This window comes from Callospermophilus lateralis, unplaced genomic scaffold (assembly GCF_048772815.1).
Source record: "Callospermophilus lateralis isolate mCalLat2 unplaced genomic scaffold, mCalLat2.hap1 Scaffold_43, whole genome shotgun sequence".
In the NCBI taxonomy this organism is placed as follows: Eukaryota; Metazoa; Chordata; class Mammalia; order Rodentia; family Sciuridae; genus Callospermophilus; species Callospermophilus lateralis.
This window is the reverse complement of record NW_027514380.1, coordinates 2,374,628-2,381,140: the sequence shown is the minus strand read 5'-3', so window position 1 is coordinate 2,381,140 and position 6,513 is coordinate 2,374,628.

Below are 6,513 nucleotides of genomic sequence, written 5' to 3'. Positions count from 1 at the left end.
ATCCACGTTCTCTGCCCAAATCCACTCTCTCCCAAATCCACTCCACATGGGCTTCTGTCTCCCAAAATATACTGTCTGACCCCTAAGAACTCAAGAGGAACTCAGCAGCAGGATACGCCCTATTCTAAAGGGGGAACACCCTAATCTCCTATTATGCTAAACTGTCCTATTCTAAAGGGGGAACACCCTACTCTCCTATTATGCTAAACTGCCCTATTCTAAAGGGGGAACACCCTACTCTCCTATTATGCTAAACTGCCCTGGTCCTTGAACAAGGTCACCTTTCAGAAGTCCTTCCACTAGACAGCATGGGAGTAAGCTGGCAAGGAGATTGTCATACCTACTTGGCTGATGGCTCCCAGCATTGCTTGATCTTATCCTCTACTACCTCACCTCCTGTATGCTTTTGTTGTGCTGACCCCTCAGGAAACACCACTTTTCTGCTCATGAATACTCTCTTTCCTAGAAATCCTCTTTCTTTCTACCTGCTTGCTGTCATTTTCTTCAAGACTTTACTCAAATCCACTTTCTCAGTCAATTAGTCCCTATTAACATGTATTTTTGCCCTCAGACACATCTAATCCTTTTCTGTTTTATTATTCTCTGTAGTATTTGTCAGTATGGAATACAGTGTGTATTTTTCTTATTACTACTGTTTATTTTCTTCATGCTCCTATCTGGTATGTAAACTTTATGAAAGCAGGGATTTTAAAAATGTTTTGTGTTTAATTATATCTTTAGAATCCTGAAGATGCCCCCAATAGGGTAACTACCCAATACAATTTAGTTTAATTCTCATTAATTTACAGTATATATTTTGGAGTGATCTTTTTTAAAGTAGTCCATAAATATAACTTAAGTTGTATTATGTCCTTTTTACAACATGAATTACAAATGTTGCAGCTTCTGGTCATTGCTTTCCAATCAACAGTTTAGGACTCACCTAAGTGTTTCATATTTTGTTACATTTCTTAGTGAAGTTGGCATGCTTTTTCTCAAATACTAATATGGTAATTTCAATCCTGCTTAACATGCTTCAGTAGCTTAAATCCTAGTGTTCTCATTACAAGGTAGTTTCTTCAGGTTTAAGGAGGAACATTGGAAAGATGTGAATGAGAATAATGCCTTATGGTATGATTTGAGCTTAGTTTCACAAAAGTGAAATTATTTACTGAAAAGACAATTATTTATGAAGTTTGGTACTATAGTTTCTGTTACTACAAAACTTTTATGATGTACATCATAACTCATCACCATGGATATATAGAAAAAAAGACACTGATAACCTGGGGTTTTAAAGGAAAGAAAATGCACCTTATTGTTTTGTTTTTTATTTTATCTTATTTATTAATCTATTTTTTTGTGGGGTCAAATAACTTAGACTATTTCTAATTTTCATTCATGGCATTTTGACCAGCTGCATGAACTAGGGGTGTAATCATGGCTTAATTTAACAGTAATTACCTTTTGAAATTCCTGAAATCTTAATTGCAATCTTAGTTTCTTCTTTTAAATGTTTATTAGGTACCTCATATTTTTAGTAACTGTCTTGAAGTTTTTTCCCAGAGACTTAATAGTCCTTTGAGGAAAACAAAACCACAAACTTACTCTGAGATGTTTTCAACAACCTGCAGCTACAGGAAAGGCCCCATACTGATACACCTCATTGCAATCTTAATTACATTTGAGCTAGCCAAGTAACACAAGTGATTCACATCTTTGACTGATTAGGTGGTCTACACTGAATCCTTTTCAATTTATTCAAAATGAAAATTTAATGTATGGAAATACAACATAATACTTTTAATTGTATATAACAGAAGTCCTAGAGCTAGAACTTAAATTGTAATCTCTGTTGAATACTTAAACTTATCTGGGTAGGCACAAGTAGCCAAGGTAGCTTCGTTGGTAGGAATTTTGGTTTGCCTGTGAACAGTGTGAGCAAAGGACACTTTGGGGCATGAATGGAATGTCAGCATTTTTATAGTGCAATATGGCTGCTTTTCAGATAACCTGCAGAGCTGAAAAAGTCAGTTTGTGTTTACACTAGTATGGGAAGTACAATATGAGAGTAATGTTTGCATAGTTGTGGGCTAGGAGGAGAAAATAAAGCAGTTACAAAAAAGAGGGCATATGCTGGACAATAATTACTGTCCTATGAGACATCTCTCCAAGTAGCCAGGCACCATCTTCTTTTTGGTGAGAATAACTCCTTCCCCCATTATATCTGTCAACCATGGAACACAATCCATTATCCTCAGGAATGGGCTAGTGATTCCCACACATATATATGTATGTGTATGTATACACATACATATATGTGTGTGTGTGTGTGTGTGTGTGTGTGTGTGTGTGTGTACAACACCACCCCTACTTGCCTCAAGGATTTTGGAATTGGAATAAAAGAGAAAGGTTTATTTACTCTCTGATTGTAAAATGCAGATTTCTGAAAGTTGCCAGTTCCAAACCTCCAATATTATCTTTGATATAACAAAAGTTATCATTGGAGGTGAGAAAGTATAAGAGAGAAGAAGGAAAAGGAAAAGTGAAAGAAAGAGATTGAGGTATGGTGGCACTGGAGTTTTCTAATTGTTATAGCTTAGCATTAACTTTGCCTTTCTTGTAATTCTGAGTTTTCTAAGTGTTAGAATCAGATTTTGTTTTGTTTTGTTTTGTTTTTGCTGCTATGATCAAAAGAACTGACAAGAACATTTTTAGAGGAGGAAATGTTTATTTGGAGCTAAAGGTTTCAGCAGTCTTATTCCATAGACCACCAATTCCATTGCTTTGGGCTGGAGGTAAGGCAGGACATCATGGCAGAAGGGCGTGGAAAGGAAAGCAGCTCAGGACATGACAATCAGGAAGCAGAGAGAGTTCGACTCACTAGGGACAAAACATAAATCCAAAGGCATGTTCTCCTTGACCCATCTTCTCCAGCCACTATCCACTCACCTATAATCACCACCCAGTTAATCCAATCAAGTAGATTAATGCACTGATTAGGTTAAGGATCTCATAACCTGATCATTTCACCTCTAAACTCTTTTGCATTTTCTTACACATGAACTTTGTGGGAATTCCTCCTACCTAAACCATAACTCTAAAAGGTATATTTATCTTTTTCTTTTTTTAAAGTGGATTTTATTTGAATTTCTGAACTTTTGTCCAATAAAGTTATGCATATTCTTTTAATCCAATAAATTTACAAATATTATAAATGTTACCTAATATGACTGGTGATCTATCAAAATAATTGAAAGAAGCATAGAAAAGTATGCAAACAAAAATAGATGACAATGGGCAGATTTTCAGTTTAAAACAGTCCTTTGGATTTGTTACTGTATAATTTTCTTGATCATAGTTCCTTTTTGACTTTATTCTATTTCATTGTTAGTGATTTGATCAAATTTGCAAATTTTGAAAACTCTGAGGGTATGATTTTTATATGGGTCTTGGAAGGCATAGGATTGATACCTACCACTAAGAATAATAGCTGTAGTTAAAAATACTATTATTTATGGAGGTAGAAGGTGAGAAAAATTTCACCTGCTGTGACAAATTTGTGATTTACAAAATAAAAAATAAAAGTATCTGCTCTGGCAGGTAAGAAGTTTTTATCTAAGGTGTACAAGAACAGAGTTCAGAGACAGATTTTTTAGAAACAGAAATGGTACTGAAGGAAAAAAGAGCCATGAACCTGAAATACTTGAACCAATATTGACATTTGAGTTGTAACAGAAACAAGATTATGGCTTGGCCTGAGATTGTAGTAACTTTGGATCACACAGTTCACAGCTGAATGAATATTCTTGAGTGAGACAACGCAACTAAAACATAATGGTAAAGAGGATGACTGCAAGTAGAATGTCCTCTGAATACCCAGAGACTTGTAGCATTACTCAAAACACTTATACATAGCTCTAGGGAGCATACTTCATGCATGCTTAATGAATCACAGTTTGGGGAAACTTTTTCCATCTTAGTGCATAGTTCCGGCCTTTTCTAATGCCACCCAGTTCCTGAAACTTATTTTGCATAAGTCAAAGAGTATATTAAGAATTTCTGTTTGAATGTTCAGAGTATTCTGTAATAGTGAGACTAAGACCTTCTCCTGGTGTCTGAAATGCCTGTCATGCTCTTTTAGTAGTTTTGCAGGACACAAAGCACCTATTCTCTCTTCTGGCAGTAACACCTCACCCTTTCCAATTCCACATTTTCATGATCTTTATGGGGTTGGCTCAACAATATACATTGGATATGGGCAGTGTTATTGGCTTAGATATGACCATATGTCTTAGTTTTTCCCAATGATACTTAGATATAAGATTTTATATTAGGGGAATAAGACAGACAGACAGACACACAGACACACACACAGACATACACAGTACTTGACTCTGGAAATGACTATTTTTGCATTAAACATTTGACAGAAGCCAATGTGAAAGAGAGCAAAATTAGATATATTCTAAAAGTAGGTCTAATGATATAATATGAAACCCTCGCACTAGTACTCTCCTGGCTATTTATTTATTTTGTGTGAGTAAGCACATTCCTTTATTTATTTATTCTTTTAATTTGTTTTAACTTTTATGCTGAAGTAATCATAGTCTCATATAATATTGCAAAAATAATCATGACTATTTTCTTGTACACAATACTGTACCCAATGGTGATATCCACATAACTATAATGCATGATCAAAATCAGGAAATTGACTGGTACAGGATACTTAACTACAAACTTTATTCTGATTTTACCATATTTTGGATGCATTCATTGTTTATTCTGTTGTGTATAATTATATGGCAATATTTTACATGTATAGATTCATATAATCATCATTGTTATTAAGCTGAAAAACCGCTCTTACATAATTATATCTTTTCTCCCTGCTACACTTGTCCATTCCCATTTTCTATACCTGTGTCATTTTGAGAATATTCTATAGATGGAATCACACAGGGTATAACCTTTAAAATTGTCTCTGTTACTGAAGCCAGTTGAGGTATTATATCACTTCCATCTGTGTTCCAATTCACACAGCATCAAGGTAATGTTTATCTTAACCCCTCTGGTATTTGCTCATTCAGTGTAACTGAGCTTCCTACTGTTTCTTTAATTAGCTTTAGTCTCACCACAGGGAATGCAATCTTGCTGAAAACTACCTCAGCATCAGAGACTCCAAGGAGTTGGTTGGCTCTGGACTTCTCCTGCCTTTTGCTCAGTAGCTACAGCTCTCAAATATTCAACCTCTGTGCAGTGTCCTTCTGGAAAATGGGAGGTCATGTTCAAGGTTAATATGTCATTTTCAAAATTCTACTTTAACAACTATCATAAAGACATGATTTCTGAATTTATAAGAAGATTACTTTCACATGATGAAACAGGAAGTATTAAGAACCCTCTATCTATTAAAGAAAAATGATTCACAAATATGTACACCCCCAAAGAAAGTTCCAGGGGCTTATGCCAAGCATGGTAAATCCTAGCAAATATTTAAGGAACACATAATAGAAGTGACTAGTTCTCAACTTGTCTATAACATCACTGTAAACTTGATGATGAATTCTGACAAGGATGCTATAAAATATCATAAGAGATTTACATTCCTTATGAATACAGATGCAAAAATATTTAATAAAATATCAGCAGGCTGAAATCAGCAATATCTGTACAAATTCTCAAAAATATTTCATGAACAAAAGAGATTGATATTTATTCCATCAAGACGAAGTTAACATTTGAAAATCAATCAAAATTATTAATTGTATTAACAACAAAGAGAAAAATACATCAGCACCCCAAAGGATACAGTAAAAGTATTAGAAAAATTTCAGCAGCCATTCATGATAAATGTTCTTGGAATACAAGAAAGAGAAGGATCAGCTTCAATCTCATAAAGAACATGTATGAAAAACCTACAGCAACTGTACCTAATGGTGACAAATAAATGTTTCCACCTTAGTTTGGAAAACAAGTTACATATGTCAACTTTTGCCACTAGTACACAACACTGGTTTGGAAATATTCACAAGTGTGAGGTAATAAAATTAAATAGAAGATATTCATATTGTAAAAGAAGTAAAATTTTTCACAGATGACATTGTAGTTTATGTACAAAATCTCAAGGAATCTTCAAAGAAAATCTACTAGAACAAAATATGTAATTTAGCTAGGTCACAGCACTAAAAGTAAATGCATAAAAATTGATTGTCTTTTTATATGTTAGCAAAGAACAACTAGAAAATGAAATTTTAAAATAGCATTCAAGAACATGAATAGTTATAGATACATTTAACAAATTTTATGCAAATTCTGAGTAGTATAAACTACAAAATGGAGAAAACTCAAATAAATGGAGAGATATAACATTGATGTATTCCAAAAATTATTAAGGAATCAATTCTTCAAAATGTGTTTATAGGCTCTATTAAATTCCCATCAAAATCCAATTACTATTTTTATATAAATATAGATCCTGGCTTTAGAGTACATAGAGAAATGCAAAGT